Source organism: Pan paniscus, chromosome 6 (genome assembly GCF_029289425.2).
Source record: "Pan paniscus chromosome 6, NHGRI_mPanPan1-v2.0_pri, whole genome shotgun sequence".
Taxonomy (NCBI): domain Eukaryota; kingdom Metazoa; phylum Chordata; class Mammalia; order Primates; family Hominidae; genus Pan; species Pan paniscus.
In genome coordinates, this window is record NC_073255.2 from 147811259 (window position 1) to 147827208 (window position 15950).

The window sequence follows — 15950 nt, forward strand, 5'->3', positions numbered from 1 at the left end:
GATTATGGTAAATTTTAACTTAGAGTAATACTCTTTACTCTAAATAAATCTCTGCCTCTCCTGGTATATATACCCTATGTAGTTCCTTTCCAGACTGTGATAGGATTCATCTGTGAGGTCAATAGTTTATGGTAAAACTGATGGTGCATCACTTTTGAGATTATGTTATAAAACAGATTTACAGGCTCTCCCTCTTTCTCTCCTTCTCTCTCTCCCTTCCTTCCTTCCTCTTTCTATTTTTTCCTCTCACGTCTCTTTCATGGATCACTCTAGAAGTCTGGTCTGTCCTGAGCAGCCTAAGGAGAGACTCATGTGGTGAAGAAGGAAGGTCGGCTAACAGTCACATTAGTGAGCTTCAAAGCACGTACTTAGTCAAGTCTTCAGAGACTGTGGCTCTGGTCAACAGTTTGACTGCAAATTCGTGAGAGACCTTGAGTCAGAACCACACAGCTAAGATGCTTCTGGTTTCCTCACCCTCAGAAAATATGTGAGATAATAAACGTTTGTTGTTTTAAGATGCTAGACATTGGGGTAATTTGTCATGTAGCAATGGGTAACTCTATCTTAATATGGTCAATTTCCTGCCAATAACATTTTAAGTCTTTTGATTTAACAGACCCATTTCAAGAAACATCTCATGCATCACACAAATGATCATTTAATATGTATTTCAAAATCATGCATAGATAAAAATATTTTAAATTCAAGTCACATTTTGAATTGAAGTACTTTTTAAAAGGAATGTAAATGTGCAAAAACTGAAAAGATCAAATATATTCAAACTGTACATTTCATCAAAGGAAATGTGCACTTTCAATAAGATTTATATTTCACAATATGTCTTGCAGAGAAAATGAAATCACGTAAGCTAGTTGCATTTATTTGTAACAATTAGCTTCACAGTTTTTCACTAAGTTAACTTTTTTATTTTAAAATGAAATTTGATCAGAGTTTTGATTGGCCTCATCCCTTTATTAAATCAAGTAAATATTATATTTCTATAACTTTAATGTCATTAATGTACAGCTGAAGTGAGGGGTATGGGCATATTCAAGCTAATGAAATTAAGATACTCTCTGCAGGGTTACTTATAGACCTTTTAGAAAAGTGCCCCTCCCATGTCTCCTATTTTAAAAACTAGGAAAGTATAAAATATTATTCAGCCTCAGTGGTCATCAGATAATTGCATATCAAAATAATGGATATTAAAACACTTTCTTACTATATTGACAAAGATGTACTACTAATAATAAAAATAAATTGCTGTTGAGGGATTAGGGACATTGGTACTCTATATATAAACTGTTTGGTCATGTAACATGCCTTTCTATAAGACAATATCAAGATTTTATATTCTTTTAAACATAATAATCATACTTCCAGAAATGTATCCTAATGAGATGATTACGAATGTATGCCAAATTTTGGCCACATGGATAGTTAAAGCATTACTGTCTATTTTAAAAAAGAAAAAAATTCAACAAGAGCAGACAGGTTAAATAAACCATAGTCCCACTCACATGATAAAATACAGTCATTAAAAATGATGTTATAGAAGAATATTTAGTGATATGGAAATATCAACAGAATGTATGGATTGAAACCGTGTGTTAGAAAATATTATTTGTGGCATGACTTCACATCTGTAATAGCAGAGAGAGAAATGTGCATCCATTTTTACTGGGAACTAAGCAAGAAGATTCTAAAACAAAAGGAAAAGGAAAAGTTCTGTGTGGATAAAAGCTTTCATGCCCAGATTTTTGGTCCACATTATTGGGATTTCCTTTAGCGGATGACAACTATTTGTGTTATATGACATTACCCAAGAAGACATGCTCCAAGATAGAGGTAAGACCTGAATTAATTATCAAGTTTACTGCCTAATATTGAGGTGAGATTAACATTAATGAAATAATATAAAAAGCAACCCCTATCAGTGTAAAAAATATTTTACGCCAACAATGTTTAAGCTTTTGAGATTCTTGAAAGGTATTCTATATTTTAAAATAATCTATATTTTAAGATTCTGAGGCAAAATAGAGTATGCAAAGGGAGCTATCTATATAATTAAAGTTTTACGAATTACTACTTCAAATATGTCTTTAAATTTTAATGTAATATTAAACTCATGAATCTAATCAAATAATTTCAAAATGAAAAAAGCTATTACTAACATTAATTCCATTACTGCTTAAAATCTATATCTATATTTTAATCATTAGGCTGTTGAATGCATTACTTTGATCTCAGCAGAAGTGCTCAGAGAGTTATACAGATTTACATCATGAAACTTATTAAACTTCTCTTTGTCTTAATTTTCTTGGCCACTTTCCTATCTCCTAGAAAATGTGAAGAATAACAAGTGAAGGATTATGTTTTACTTGAGGAATACAATGGATGCTCCCCAATAAATACTAAAATTTACATTTAAATTTGTAAGTTTAGTGTTTTCATAATAAGTAATGTTTTACAATATTTGTTTCTGGGATGTGGATTTTAAACATTCTGTTTTATGCTTACGATTTAATTTGGCAAGATTTCTCCAGAGACTTGGACGAGGAGCCTAGAATTGTTTCTTTACTGCATGAGTCTTAGCAGCTCTGTGTGGTATAGCAGAGAATGTCTGTAACCAGAATGGTTGCAGGTCAAGGAGTGGGGTCTAATGTGGACATAATAGAATTTCCAGTCTCTGTCACTAATTTCATGTTTGTTTATGTTCCCAAAAAGTTATAATTTCCCCCTGTTGGGAGCACTTGAAAGCTACTTTGGCATACTCAAGAGACCCCTCTTGTATTGTAGGGATGGAGAGATTAGCATATGTCTCACCTTCTCTTTTCCTGACCACCCCCACCCTGATCCTGGTGTCACATAAATACCTTAACCCTAGGTCTAAGCATTCTCTTCTCCCATTTATGATAAAATTTTAAAACTTCCCTCTGTGACTTGGGTAGATTTTTATATTCATACGGTTCAGAATTGGCCCAGATTATCACAGAATTAAAGTAACCTTAGCCACAGTCTAATGTAATCACTGAACCCTTAAAAATACTACCATGTATTGGACACTATTTACATTGCATATATCCCAATGAGGCCTAAATCTAATGCTTTATTATTGAGGTGAAAGGAAAAACGAATATTCTGGGGATGGCTTCTATTACAAGAGAATGTTTTTCACTATCCTAAAGGATAAAGCATGCATTAAGCCATATAACTTTACATCATTATAATTTTAAAAATATATGTTTTTCTATTCTTTTATCATGAAAGTAGAACGAAAAGTCCACTCAACACAATGATAAAAAGTATTATCAAATGATAGCTTATCACCTCCTTTCCCTGTCAAATTTGAAAAAATGTTGCCAGAGTTTAGCATGGTTTTCACAATGGCTAGAGCTAAAAGCCTTTGGAGATATCTGGCTCTTCCTCTGCTTCTTTTAATATTGCCCATTCTCTATTACCCAAATTTTCCACTTGGTGACCATGTGATGGTCCTCTTGGGCCCTGCAAATCCATGGACTGGAGAAAAATGGAAATAGAGTCTTGCTGTTACTATTCCTCTCTGCTGTAAGTGAGCTGCTCCCTGTAGGCAAGCTACATAACCTATCTGGGACTCATTTTCAGGAAGGTAAGATTAGATCAGAAATCCTAAACCAGTGGCCAGACCATCAAATCTGGCTTACAGGAATATTTTGTTTGATTCATGCATTAAAAAAAAAAAAAAAAATCTTGAGCTAGCTAAGCAAATAGGAGACATCATATAAATTTATTTCTCTTGAAAAAACAGGTAGATCTGGCAACCCTAGTAGCACATTCTTGCATGAGAAAAGTCCACTGGAGGCTGGGTGCAGTGGCACATGCCTGTAATCCCAGCAGTTTGGAAGTATGAGGAGGATGGATGGCTTGAGCCCAGAAGTTCGAGACCAGCCTTGGGCAACATGGTGAAACCCCGTCTCTACAAAAAATACAAAATTAGCCAGGCATGCTGACATGTGCCTGTAGTCCCAGTTACTCAGGAGGCTGAGTTAGGTGGATTGCTTGAGCCAAGGAAGTGGAGGCTGCAGTGAGCAATGTTGACGCCAATGCACTCCAGCTTGGGCAACAGAGTGAGACCTTGTCTCAAAAAAAAGTCCATTAGAATTGAGAAGCAGACAATTTGCCACAGTCCCGCCAGCTTGTTTCACAAACGTCTAGTACCTGAGGGCATATGAGTCTAGAAATCTTGAAAAATGTTCCTACCTAGAGCATCATGTAACTAGTGAGAGAAAACGCATAAAAGGTCTAGCAGGAATTCTATCACATCATAGGTACTCAGTAAATTTTAGACACCCCTTTCTATAATAAATTCATAAAGGAGATCAATTAACTGGGCCTAATACAAGAGTTACAATCCTTTTTTAAGACTTACATGGATAGACTATATTTAAGCCCTCTAATAAAAGAATTTTCAGGTTCTCTTTCATGGGAGAACAAGAAAAGCATTGTAAAGGTTTGGTCAACTTTTATTACACAATTAGCTAAAGAAACAGCAAAACTAAATATAACTGAATCCATATTGAAAAGCACAGGTTTATTTTAAATTAGGTAGGTATTATCTGTAAAATCAAGATAAAAACGAATAATTTTTAGTTTTGGATTCTGTACACTTGCTTCACTATCAGTAGTGTGAACTTTGTACATACTGCCTCATTTTTAATGATTCATTTATAAAATTCAATACCGTTTCATTAATTAGCACTCTCAAAATTTTTATGTAGGTCAGTAGTATTTCAGCTACCTTTTTCCCCTTGCTGACTTCTCTTTGTATCATGTAAATCTTTCAAAATTAAACAAAATAAACTATAGACTTTAGTTGTTTTGGGGGTTCATTCATAAATCCTCTCAAGCACGGAGCTTATAACTTCAGATGTGGTTTCAGAAAATGATATATGTATATACAATGCCTAACAATCACTTTTGTCCTGATATCCCCGAGAATGCTCCCAACCAAGAGCCTCATTACTGGCAAAATGACGTACAGATGAAGTGGCAAGAACCCATGTTAATGTTTCAAATTTGTCTTATTTTCTAGAAGGGGAAGGAAAGATCATGGGAAAGGAAACCTCAGGCAGGGGCTGAAGATTTTTAAGTGTATAGAAAACTTTAATGAAAATAGAGTCAAATTTCAAGCAATGTGACTTACACAGTCTCATTTTGTGGGGTGGGGATGGAATAAGAAAGGTATGGTTTATCTACATTGGCCATTCTCTCAGAGCATACCCTACCTGAATCAGGCTACTAAGCAGAAATAGAATCTTTCAGGACACTGGAGAGATTCCAGTCAGGTTTCTAGAGACCTAAGAGGGCAGCAGCAGAAATATCACCTTTATGTTTCAGATTTATCTTCTACAATTCCTTACACAGGAAAATGTATTTTAACAGTACTGATGAAACAACAAAAGAATGAACTTTAAAGAATTGAACTGTTGTTTATTGATAAAAAATGTTCTTGGTTAAATGTAGGAGTTATTTCACTTTCACCAAATGTGATTAGGAAAAATTTAATAAGCAAATAGTGACAACTGGTCTTATTAGTGAATCAGCCTGGATTATGTAAAATCAATTAAATTTGTATTTATGACTCTAACTTCTATAATTGAAAAGAGCTGTGTAATTGAGTATTTTTGATCCTGAAAAACAAATGTCTTCATTTAACTATGAAAAACTTAAGGAATTTAGTATAATCATAACAATAAATTAATTTCCAACAATGTTTGTTAACTCAAGCATTTCAAAACACAGAATAGTGCAATCTTCAAGTATTTAATATAATTACAATTTACCTCACCATCTAGAATAATTTGTATGTAAATGAATATATACAGCACAGAAACAATATACAGCACATATGTAAAATGTGTGTGTGTGTGCACATGTATTCTACCATGTAACATGGAGTTATGGCTTTTAAAGGAACTTTAAAAAGGATCTATAAAGAAACTTCTGGTTGTGAAAATTATATTCCCTAATTTATTTTGTAAACCTTGATTTTAATATATTGAATATGCTTAAAGTTGAACATATCTGTGGAAATGAAGGACGTGAATGCTAACATAAATTTACATACTGACTACTCTTTCAGTACAGATTCCCAAGTGCAGACCTTCATATAGAAGCACCACCGCTCTGTTCCCAAAGATGGACATGCACTCAGAAGCATTCTTTCCCCTTAGTCAAGCTAGGTTTCAACCCCTCATCCAAACTACCTCACTGAGTATGGCTTTGCATGGAATACCACTTAACATCATGGAATAAAACAAAATTAACTGCTCTTCCAAGGAATAAATCCATCAATCTAGCCTCATAACCGTAACACTTCAGTTAAGCTAACCAGCTTTAGATATTTGGTTTCAGTCAGGTTGGGAAATAGTACCACATATTTTTGGTAGGTTTGAAGGATATTCATACCAAAAACACCCTGAAAGAGCAAGCTATTTGTATTTTCTATATCAAACCGTATCCATTGCCATCTATATGGCACAGAGAAGGCAAACCAACCGAATTGCAGAATGAATACTAGTATACAAGAACTGAGGTTGGGACCTTTAAGTCAATGTCCATGCAAAATATTAGAAATACCTGTAGCCACCTGGAGAATGTTATTGAAGAATGGCACAGCAGTCAGCTTGTGCCCAACACAGCTTACTTGCCAGTTTGCCATGATATCAGTGATATTGTAGGGTATGAGATGCCAAGCTTAGGGTAGAAAGCATCTTGGTAAAAATGAAGAAAGTAAGCATAAGGCTAGTCTTGAGCATTTTACCTTCAGCATTTTATGGTTACCATATGATATTTTTTCAGGGTCAGGAAAGACACAGATGGGAACGGAGACACTTCAGTGGTTGCCAGCATTGGGGATTGTTAGTAAAGGAACCTTTACAACTGAGAATCAGACAGGCCAACATGCCATCCCATGGATGCCAGCAAGGAAAGGTGTCCATCAAGGTGCAGGGTCCCTCCCCTGATGCCATCACACAATAAACTTCTGGAGCTTAGATGTTGTTCTGACAAGATAAAGAACTATAAACAGACTTAATTTGTTTTGAGTTGCCTCAGAAAGCTCTTACATTTATCCTGAATTGAAAAGCATTGTTTGCAATAGGACACTTAAGTCTTGCTTGCAATAGGACACTTAAAATCAGCAACAGCAAAATAAAGTTATATATTTTTGCATACCTGATATTTATGGCCTGAAAATTTGTATCCATTCCATTGTCTTTATTGCATATCTCTTTTGATTAATATGCTTTCTAGTGACAATCGAGATATGCATTACTAATGTTTAAACTGTGCTACTGGATTCAAAATTTCCTAGTAAAACTGAGTTAGGTGTATGTGTGGGGAGAGGTGAGATGCCGCATAATCAATGATACTATTGTAATTTCTCAAAAATGCTCACTCTCCTGGAGAATGCTGACAGTGTGGAGGTTAGAACATAAGTAGAATATGAAGTATCCTGACACATTTCTGTTCCAACCCTGTTGAACTTATTAATTTTTGAAATACAATGCTATTGTTTTGCAAAAGAGCTCTCAGGCACCAGTAACTACACACAATTTACTCCTTTGAAAAGGTCAACTTTATGCCCCCAATTGTAGACTGGAATAGTATTAGCAAATTGTTTCCAGAAAAAAAAAAAATACATGATGCTTGGGATTTTAAAAAATCAACTCAACTGATCACCTCTAAAAACAGCATTACCATTTATTTGCTCAGCTTGACAGCCAGTCATTCAGCTAGCTCCAGTTGCTACATTATCAGAAAGTTTTTCTATATATTTAATTTTCTGCTATTTATATTGCAATAACTTGTACTATGATAGTTTGTCAATGCTTTAACCTAAATAATACTAAAATTAAGTTAAATATCTCCTATTCTTAATGTTATGCATATGTTTCTAAGTCTTCCAGTATTACCTTTTTCCTTTCTGCTGGATAAATTACATGGAGCTATAGAGAGGGGGGAAAGAGCTAGAGAAAAGGCTTAATTTGGAAAGGATTTTTGGCACCTGAGAATAAATATCTTTTGGAGAATGGAGGTAAGTTAAGAATGGCAAAATTTAGGTCAGGGGTTAAAAAAGACTGTGAAAGATCATAAGGGAACTTTGGCAACAACAGAAGAAAAACAGGGGAGATTTACTTCCAAGGACGAACAGAAGTTATCTCACTAGGGTAAACCAAGCCAGAGAGGTACAGAGCAGTGAGTAGACAGAAAAACACAGCCAGGTGACTAAGAAGAGAGAGTGCTGCCTATGGATTCCACAAAGAGAACACAGAAGCACTGACTTGGAGAAGACAGATCTTCAAAGTTGCTATGTTAGGGTTCTACTCATTTAACAGGCACCTCAGAATGAGGGAAAGTTTGGTTATCATGCTGTTACTCACTCTTCCTATGTTTGTCCTTTCCCTTATTAGGTTAGCCTGAAAAACTTCTATTGTTTGTAAGAAAATGCAGAGGTCAAAATATTCCCAGTCAATAGAACAGAATGATGGTTGCCAGAGATTGTTGGTGGAGGTTGGGGGCAGAAATGGGGAGTGGCTGGTCAAAGCATAGATCTATTGTACAGTGTGGTGACTCTAGTCAATAATAATGTATTATATACCTGAAAATTGCTAAGAAAGTAGATCTTCAATGTTCTCACCATATACACACAAAAAGATAAATATATGAGGAAATGGCTATGTTAGCTAGAGTTAATCATCTCACAATGTGTGCATATGTCAAATCATCACATTTTATACTGTAAAAACATATAATTTTTAGTTGTCGGTCATACCTTAATAAATCTGGGGAAAAATTCCTAGTTGCCAGTGTTCTACACATAGAACACCAAAGAAATCCCTTTCCAAAAATCACAACCATATCTCAACCTGTGATGCATCCTTTCAAGAAGCTAAAGATTCTGACCTGCTATTTTTAGTTGACTGTACACAGTCAGCAATAACTATAAAATTTATTGAGGCATGTGTTTTTCATAAAAACAGTGAGTATGTTGAGGCTATAATTTCTCCGAAGATTTACCTTTTTCTATTATTCTTTAGTACACACATCCTATAGCCACTTTTTTTCTAGTTCATAAAATCTTATTCCGAATAATTAGGTACCCATTTAAAATGGAAACAGACCATGTGTGCTCGCCCACAAGTGTTGTTCCTTGCAGGAAGCTGCTTTGATTCTAGGTTGAAAGACATTGATTAATGTGAGAAGGCTTGCCTGCTTTTCAGAGCATCGGTCCCCTAATTCTGTACACACACAAAATGGACTCTAATCTCTACAGCTGTCATGTTGATGCTCTTTGTGAGTTGTACATTTCACAGACTCTGAAACCATCATTCCATAGCTCAAACATGACCAACAGCTTTCTTTAAAGAAAGAGTGGGAGATTATTAAGTCAAAATGGGACCAAACCGTCATCTTCATGTGTGGACGAAATTTGCATGGGTCCTGATAGCTATGTGGTTCCCACAGCTGAAGCTTAATAAGTCTCTCCCAGACACAGGTATAAGAACCATTAATAGTCCTCAAATACCTCTACAATTGAGTAAAAATAAGGCCAAAAAGAATTAATGGAAATAATCTTTAACTGGTCTTAAATGCCTGTGGGTTAAATGTAAGAAGGAGGCTTTGATTTAAATAAAAGCAACTTCTCAGAAACATATGCTCACCACCCACCATTCTTCATCTGAATGGCAGAAACTTGGGGATTTCGTTTCACTCTAACATGGGAGCTTTGCCAAGAGACATGGGCACAAACATCAGTGATTAAGAAAGATCTCCAGTATGAAATATGTGGGATCTAATCCACATTAGAGTGGGTTTGTAGGCAATGGCACCATGCTTTGGAATGACCACATGGATAGATATTTTGATTTACATACCAGTGTTAAACTCTATTTAAAACTTTTGAATAGTCTAACCGTATTACCTAAAATAAAATGCCTTTCTGAAAAAGATATGAAATCAAGTAAATACTTCTCACAAAATCCTGATTCAGTTTCGCTTTAAAATATAGAGCCCCAAAGCCTTACTGATGCATACCATGTCTCTCCCACCCTTTATCAGTTCTTTCTCACCGCTGCCATCTGTTTGCCTTGCTTTTTCCAGCACAATGCCCATCCCTCCAGGCTGTTCACTGGCACTCAGATGTCTTCCTCTAATTCTTTACATCCCCATCCAAGAAATGTTCCAGGTCTTTTCCTATTCTTCCTCCCAAAGATTTTCTTCAGCACCACCCTCTGTGTATTTTGGACACTTATTTTCAGATATTATTTGTCAATTAGAAAATATGCAAGTTTGCTTTTGGCCCTCTATTTTAAACACAATTATTTACTGCTATCTTGTTTTGTGTTATACATAGGAGAAAAATTTTGTAAACATCTCATCTTTTACAATTATAATTCCTTAAGTCCTTATAATTCCAGTCTTTAAAAATATAAATGCAATGTTCAGAGGAGTCCTATGATAAATATGTAGTTAATTCAAATGTTTCCTGGAGCATCTTATTTCATTTTTGTTAACTTTTAATATATACAAGCCTATCTATTCATAGTTACACTGATCTAATCACATGATCATTATCCTACTGTAGAATTCTTAGTTATAGGTTAAAAACAGATATATAACATGAGTTTAAAAAATAAAAGGAAAAGAAAGGAAAGTCAAAATTATAACTCTATAGAAATAAGAAGACAAAATGTATGGTAAATGATCATTTGAATCTCTTACAGTAACTTTCAAGCTGTATAACTACCCTTCTAAATTAATATCTCATTTGAAATAGTTCCCAAAAATCCAATCTAGTCACTTTCAAGTCAAAGACTCAGCTGTTTAGAATGCAGACTGTATCATGGCTGTGGCTATGTGTACTTGACCTCCTGCCTGTTAACAAAGAGACTCAATTAATTATTTGCTGTTTTGAATGGCTATTTCATTTCACCTCCACCTTTCTTTAAGTGCTGAAAAGCTCAATTGCTTTATTACCTTAACCTTAGCTTTGGAGAATGCATGCAGAATTTCTTAACTGCCAACTAATAAACTATCTTGATCCAGAAAGTTCATTTTCAGGACCACAGCTTCTAGATGTTTTAGTGCTAGAGAGAGCTGAAGTAACATATTGACCTAGTGTCATATCACCTTCCAAGACAGTCTCTTTGTTCTGAATGGTGGCTTTGGTGCTAAGCTATTCCCTTCATATGAGTCAAGAGACACACTAGCACTGCAATGGGTTATAGTGTCATAGTAACAGTTTAGAAATCTTACCACACAAAAATGAATGTTTTCAGTATTAATTAAAAGTATGTAAACTAACAGTGTATCAGTTTTTCCTACTTACTTTTAGTCACATTAAACTCGTAATATAATTTCATATTCAAATATTGGATCATTAAACTAGAAGTAACAAACAGCTTTGAAATAAATGTGAAAATGGATTTTTTTTAACATATGGGCACAGTAGAACTGATAACAATGATTATCTAAATGTGAAAAACTAACCACAACACCAAAACAGAGTCTGAAATTCATCAAAGATTTTCTCATATCTTTTGAATTTCTTCAGCCCTGATAATACGTAACATTTTAAAAATTCTCATTTGCTACATATTTGCTTATCTATATATTAATTCTGATTCTATAAGTAGACCATAAGATGATATGAAGGTAGTGTTACCCTTCTCATTATATTCAGTCCCAAGTCAGTTACCTGCACTTATAAAAAAACAAGTATTTGATGATGATTAGATCATAATACATATACGAAGATATTGCTATTCAGTATTTCATAAAAGTGAAATAATACAATATTTGTCCTTTTGTGCCTGGCTTATTTCATTTAGCATAATGTCTTCAAGACTCACCCATGTTGTAGCATGTATCAAAGTTTCATTCCCCAGTTACCATTTTCATGACTTACACTTGTCATTATTTTATGAATATCCAAACTGATTTATCATTCCAGTATGAGTTTCTTATAATCTAATAAAAATGGCAACTGAGATTTTTAAAAATTTTATAACTCCTCATTTCTTTTCAAGAATATTTATACAAACATGAAAATAAATGTGTCTATAGTCCTCAGATCTTAGTTTATAGATCAGTGGTCCTGAAACTAATTTAAAGTCTAGAAGGTTAGGCCCTGGAAATCTAGAATCTGAATTTGAACAAGCACCTAGGTGATTCTGATGCAGGAAGTCTAGTCCACCTTTGATAGGCACAGTTGGAAATGCTCACATGAAAATTCTATGAAATTGAACATACTGGCTCCCTACATGTTCAATAAAGACCCAGCCTTAAAGAAAAGCCATAATATATTTCTAAAATGACCATGACAATACTGATTTTAAAACATGTACAAAAATCTAAAATTTCCTATCAGGGAAAAAACTCAATATTCTAATTCCATATTTAATATAAACCTGGAATTGAATCTACAACTAGTATGAAGCATCATAACTCAAATAAGAAAGAGTAAGACATCCCATTTCCAAAGTTTTTTAAAGAATATAAAAACCTCCTCAGATCAGGCAAAATGACAGACAAACTGTGATTTAACAAAAAGGCTGTGGTGTTAGGGTACAGAAGAATTTATTTCTTACGGTCATTAATTCATTCAGCAAATATATGCTGAATGACAAGCAGGTGCCAGGTACTCTGTATGGTACTAGCTTACAAAACACATCTTATTACAATCAATGGCATGCATGTTTTTTAGGGTTCAGGCCCAAATACTAGCTATATCACCTTGAGCAAGTCATTTAGCTATCTTAACATCTATTTTTTCATGAGTATAAAAGGATGACAGCAAATGTTACTGCTGATCCCCAAATATTACTGTAGAGGCCCCATGAACTACTAAACATAAGTGGCCGAGCATCTGCTTTAGATAGAATGAGTCTCAGAATGAGATAATAAATTATAATGGAGAGTTCCATGGGTCTAATTCCTACTTTAAGTAGGAAAGCAGCTATAATCTCAAACTAAAACCACAAAATGAACTTCTTGCTTCTAAGATGACTACATAACATTTCTGTGAAGTCTGTGTTGTGGTTTATTACACCCAGTTAGCAATTCTGCCACCAAATAGCAAGCTTGACTCTTTCAAATAAATGCCAAATGACTTCTCTCTTTCCTTCTCTCCCTCCCTCCTTTCCTTCCTTTCTCTCTCTCTCTCTTTTCCTCTTTCCCTTCTTTCCTTTCTTTTTCCTTCTACCTTTCTTCTCCTTAGAACCTTCTTCATAAGACCTTTGAAATAATTAAAGATAGTACAGATAGATTAAGCCACTTTTAGGCCCAGTAATTTGACAATTTTTTGCATTAGTTTATGAGCTGTTAAATTTGTAGCTAAATGTATTCATACTGGGAAATTTAATTGCTCCAGTAAAATGCCGAAGTTCCGTAAACCAATTTTGTGTGGAAAGTAAAGGAAATCTAATTGTTTCATCTGTTGTGTATTTTAATTAATTGTTCCTCACGAAAAACTAGGTAACAAAATGAAAGCAATAATATTTTATTTAAAATGCCCAAGAAATTCAGCAAATAATTCATAGAACATCCTTGAAAGAAAGCACAATTTAAAAAGTCTGAGGCATAACAGGTATTCAGAATAAGCCACTAGAAAGTTGAAAAATAACAATATTAGTCCACTACTTAGTCTCATATTCACTGTTTCAGTGTTTTCTTTTTAGGATGATGGACTGTGCCACTTGTTAGTATATTTGTAGGCTTTTATTCCAAGTACTTTAAAATACTCTGACTTAATTATGTTAATATTTTAAAAGAGTGAAACAATTTTGCCTATATTTTACAATAAGAAAGGTATGCCATAAACAAATGAATATTTCCCAAAAAGGCACAAATTGGATTGTTGGAACTGAGACCAGGACTATGATTGGGAATCTATCCATCTATTAATCACAAAAATACATTGTAATTCCTTGTGGTGCCCATTACTATTTGCAATGTGGTTTCACTTAAAAAAAAAATCAATACAAAGAAACAGGTAAGTAACAGTAAAGAAAAATTGATGGTGACATTCTAAAATTATTTTCACTTTATAAAGGCTGTGTGTCCACAATAAATTTTAAAATGAGATAAAAAGATCAAACTATTAATTGCTTTAAAAAAATCCTGTTTAAAATAAGTTTATCATCTACACTAAACATTCTGAATTTTTATCTGAGAAAGAAAAAAGTATTTAACCCATTTGAATACATTGATGATTAACACGAAATCCCTATAGAACCTCCAGTTAATTTTCTAACCCTTTGATCTCTAAAATTCTTTCATAAACCATTCAAAGTTGTATACCAAAAACACGAAGCCCTGTTTAATAAAAATGGAAAAAGCTACAATCCTGCTCAATTCAAATCATTTTGTTTTGTGTGACTTTTAAAACATTAGAAACATATAAATATACTTTTTAGTAATTCTTATTAGAAATTTATATTATTTATGGGATGGACTATATAGAAAATTAAGGAGTTTGAGGTCAATCATTAACATTTTAAGGTTGACACTTGGTATTACAGTTAGAGATGATCATGATTTGGACCAACCATGTTCCAGTAAAGTGTTCTTCTTGAACTTCATATATTTTACATATAACTTTTCTGGAGTATATGTACAACATGAATATCCACATGAATTTATACAGTATATGCTAATTTTCTCTGGGGAAGAGTGTACCATGTTGTCTGGCTATCGCTACAAATTTGTCTGAAGACATTCCTAGTACTTTTATTTTCTTACTATTTATGTCTAAATTTTTTCTCAAATCCCCCTTGATTCATTTATAATGGTTAGTGGCATTTTAGTATTTATCTTTTCTCATTGTTTTCTAACTCTACACATTTTTAAACAATAGAATTACAGATGATGTTTTGTCATTTTTTTAAATTAATAGTCTATCATTACTAGTTTTTCCTATTCTTAACTCCCAATAGAACGAGAACTTCCAGGTAGGACCAATGCAAATCAGAAGTGACAACTTATCGCAATTATCTAAAGAATTCTATCAGTATTATTGGGTGTGACCAACATGGCACATGTATACATATGTAACCAACCTGCACGTTGTGCACATGTACCCTAGAACTTAAAGTATAATGAAAGAAAGGGCGACAGAAAGGCAGGGTTTAAACTTTAAAAAAAAAAAAAAAAAAAAAACCTCAATAGTAAGAAAACAAACCAACCACTTGCAAAATGGGACAAATGCCCTAACAGACACCTCAAGGTGGAAAGGATGGAAAGTGTGCTTAAGGGTACAGAGTTTCTTTTTGGAGTTCTCAAGTTAGATAATGTTAATAGTCACACAGCTTTATAAATATACTAAAAAATGTTTAATTTTACACTTTAAAAGTGTAAATTTATGGTATGTGAATTACACTTCAGTAAAGCCACTATTTTAAAAGATCCATTAGACAAAAAGTCATGGAACCTGGATTCTAACTAATCAAGTGCTATCATATTTTTATAACATGACTTCAGGCAAGTTTTTATACTTTCTGGCCTTGGTCTCATCTGTACAATGAAAAACCCTTTCATTTCGGAAATTTGTGGTTCTATACCTCTAGCACTGTCTTCATGAAACCGTCCTTTGCTGATTTAAAAGTGACCACTCCCTGCTTTGAACTCTAATACCATTAACTGGCTTATATGACAGTATTTGTGCTTCATCTTTTTTTTTTTTTTTTTTGAGACGGAGTCTCGCTCTGTCGCCCAGGCTGGAGTGCAGTGGCGCAATCTTGGCTCACTGCAAGCTCCGCCTCCCGGGTTCACGCCATTCTCCTGCCTCAGCCTCTCCGAGTAGCTGGGACTACAGGCGCCCACCACCAAGCCTGGCTAATTTTTTGTATTTTTAGTAGAGACGGGGTTTCACCGTGGTCTCGATCTCCTGACCTCGTGATCCGCCCGCC

General features: G+C 34.3%; 1 protein-coding gene across 8 annotated transcripts in view; it reads right to left on the reverse strand.

Annotated features, from left to right (window-relative positions):
• IMMP2L (inner mitochondrial membrane peptidase subunit 2) overlaps positions 1-15950 on the reverse strand; it is an 888203-nt gene that overhangs the window by 297631 nt on the left and 574622 nt on the right. The gene's annotated exons all lie outside the window — the stretch shown is intronic.